At 47.0% G+C, this 3,443-nt stretch overlaps 1 pseudogene; it reads right to left on the bottom strand.

Moving 5' to 3' along the window:
- Window positions 1-312: 312 nt before the first annotated feature.
- Window positions 313-882, bottom strand: LOC100688943 (annotated as a pseudogene).
- Window positions 883-3,443: the final 2,561 nt, after the last annotated feature.

Here is a 3,443-nt window from a genome sequence, read left to right as displayed (position 1 = left end):
TTTGTGCAAAGAGCTTATTACTTTGGTTTATAATTTTTTTCTAGCGAACTAATTTATTAGATTAAATTTGCTCACTTAAAAAATAGCTGGCTTTTTCTGAAAATGCTTATTAAAATATATAGGAAAGGCCTTTATTATAACTAAAGTACCCAAGTATAATAGGTAACACGTTATAATAGCAAATATTTACAATATATTTTAAGAAAAAAATGACAGCATTCAGTATAATGCAGAAAAGAAACATCACATTCTTAAAACCTGGTATTTCCATCGATTCTTCATGTTCTGCAATTGTAAGATAATCTCACACGTTTAGTTTTCTATCTCTTCCAGGAGATTTGAGTTGAATTTTTTTTTCACCATTAGAAACTGTGATTCTCTGTGGGACCTTTTCAGCTTTGCATGCCGATTTTGGAATCAGATCTGGATTGTGTCTTCCTCTAGATTCAATTTCCAAGCTAAGTCTTCTCTGATATCAATGCCGGGATAGCAGTTTACTCTAAAGACATTTTCCAACACTTCAATCTGGTTTTGAGTAAAAGCAGTTCTGGGTCTCCGGCCCCTATATCAGCTCAGTTCTCTTTTCAAAGACAGCCTTTCTGAGGCCGAAAAGTAATTTTCGTATTTCAAAAATTTCTCTTCTGGCATTGGGTGATCCACAGTACAAGGGAATGAGATCCCATTAAGAAGGCTTTGGATATGAACGCAGAGGTTAACATCTTTCCCTGAGGAGCCGCAGGTGTCTGCTCAGGGCCTGTGGGGTTTCATCGAAGGAATACAGTCTTTCTTTTGGTCCAATCCTAAAATGCTCTCAATCGAAAAGGAGCAGGATGAGGGTTTGCGTTCCCCAAGCTGAGCATCCTCCTGAAGACTGGGAACCATCCTCGAGGGGGCTGCTCAGAACGACAGCTCTGGCCTCTCCCTGCCTCTTGGCTGGCTCTGCCCCATGTGTACAGGGCTGGGATCTTCCTGCAGTTCACCCTCTTTGTTTTATAATTGTGCAGTATCCCAGAAGCTTTTATCTAATTTTTCTTGGTTTTTCGTTTGGTGTGTTTAAAAGTTAAAGGAAATTTTGGTTACTGGTATCCTGATTAAGGTAACAAAATATACTTTGATTAAATGTTGGCTTGAGTCCTTATTTTATGTCTCAAGAGAAAACAAAAAGGGATAGAGCATGGCAACCCTCGCCGCTTGCCTTTCTCCATGGATGTCCACCTTCAACCCCTGGTGGAGCTTATGAAGAAGCCTCAGCCACAAGTCTAGAGAAGACATCGGTTGTCCTCTCCTCATCGAAGTGGGCTGTGTGAGTTGAGGCCTTGGAGGAGTCCTATCTTTCAGAGAGTGGCTGGGATTAGTGCGGCAAGCATCAGCCTCGGTGTTAAAACAGGTTGTGAAAGGAGGCTTTCCCTGACTTAAGGCTGGAGGCCTTAGTGCTCTCTGGCCACCCTCAGGCTAAGTGCTAGATAACTTGTGGCAGAGACACATGGTTCCTTCCGGAGGGTCACTGTCCTTTCTTCCCACTTTACCTAGAGTGCTGAGGGAACGAGCCCTGAAAGCACTTCCCCGCGGTCCTTGCAGTGTAGTGGACATGCCACATGATCAAAACTAAGGGGAGTATAGGGAGGCTGATTCCTCTAGCCTGTCCCTTTCTTCCATTTCCTGCTTGAAATACAAGTATGAAAACCAGGGGTCTGGCGACTGTCCTGAGGATGTGAGAGTATGGGTCAGATCTTGAGAGAGGCAGAGGGGGATCCTCATGGAGGCACCAGGCCAGCTCCAAATTCCTATCCTCTGATTTTATTGGGTGAAAGCAAAATAAGTTTGTAATTTATTCAGGCCACTGTTTGGGGAGAAATACAGAAAAGTCATATTTCTTAAAAAAAAAAAACACACATATCTGTGCTAGACTTGCAAAGGCAGTAGCTGGGCAAGCTGGGAACAGGCTCTGGGATGTGACTCCAGAGAGCAGGGTGGCAGGGTGGCGAGGTGGGGAGGGTGTAGGTGGGCACAACGCTGCTTTCTCTCCCCCCACAGGAGAAGCCGTGCCCCACAGGATTAATGAGGTGAAGACTAACAGGAAATTTAAAGCTTGTTTTTCAGAAACCAGTTTCACCTCAATCAGCTCTTGTATCTTTTCAGAGCCCACCAGCAAACCCACTAGCCACTAGCTGTCTCTGCGGAGACCCGGACTAATGACCACTGATGGGGCTCCAGCCTGCGAACAAGCCAGGCCCTGCACTCCATCCCTGAGATAACCAGCCCAAGACCTCATCCAGTTCAGAACCCTCTCCTTGTCCTGCAGATGGCCTCTGGGGGGATAGGGGTTGAATTCTACATCACCTTAATGTTGTCTGCATCCCAAAGTGAACATGGGATGTATGTGACATAGATGTTTGCTCGATGCGCATGCTCCATCCTTCCTCGTGGAGAGTCATGTTTCCCCTCCCTTTTCATCAATATGTACGTAATCCCAACCCCTACGATTGTACAAACTTGTTTTGACCTCAGTTGGTGAGACAGATTTCGCCAGCCTCCCATCTCCTCATTTGTCTGCCTCTTGAATAAACTTTCCTTGCTGTTGACTCCATGTCCTTGTGATGAGCTTTCCTGTGTGTTCTGCTTATGAGCCCCCTTACCCAGTGAGGGACTTCAAGAGAACAACTCGGGGAGATTGGCAAGTCCCCTCCCCAAACTGAGGACAGGGATTGAGCTGACTCCTACCTGACACCCCCATCTCCAGGGGAAAGGTGGGATGTGCTGGTGGCCCCAGAGGCAGAACCAAGAGACTGGCTCCTTAGCCACCTGGGCCTGAGCATTCTCCCACCTTATCTCCCATCATGACCATGTATCCTGAAGGCCAGGAAAGTGCCCAGAGGAGGGGATCTCCTGGGTCACCTTGAGAGAGATTCTGTCCAAATAGATCCCCTGCAGACGTGGGTAGCCTGACAGTTTGAGTGGGCTGGAGGGCCAGGAGAGAGCAGATACAGAGGATGGAGAGATCCCCACAGATAAACTAGCTCGTTCAGGAAGCTGTGGATGGAGGCCCCTAGGGGAGAATGTCTAGGGAAATGGAAGAAGCTCCCTGAAAGAAAGAGCCAACATGAGGCAGGTGATAACAGGGAGCCCTGACACCCTTTATCCCGCTGCCTTCCTCAACCACAGTGACCTCTGGAGACACAGGACCTAGCATGCAGAGAGGAGGAGAAAGGAAGAACAGAGTAACCACCCTTCCTTCCACCTCCAAAGGCCCAACTGAGATTAAAGCTGGAGGAGCACAAGTTTTAAGTAAGATGAGAGCCTGGAGTTCTGGACCAGGGCTTTCCTTCTTTGGGACAAGAAAGACTGTGAAACCTGCCTATGATTTCATGGAAGAGAGGATAAGGGTGGAGGTGTGAAAGGATGATCTCGCTTTCTGTCTGCCCCTTCCTGAGTCAAGCTTGCTT

Source organism: Canis lupus, chromosome 20 (genome assembly GCF_011100685.1).
Source record: "Canis lupus familiaris isolate Mischka breed German Shepherd chromosome 20, alternate assembly UU_Cfam_GSD_1.0, whole genome shotgun sequence".
Taxonomy (NCBI): Eukaryota; Metazoa; Chordata; class Mammalia; order Carnivora; family Canidae; genus Canis; species Canis lupus.
The sequence above is the reverse complement of the archived record's forward strand: the minus strand, read 5'-3'. Positions and strand labels throughout refer to the sequence as shown.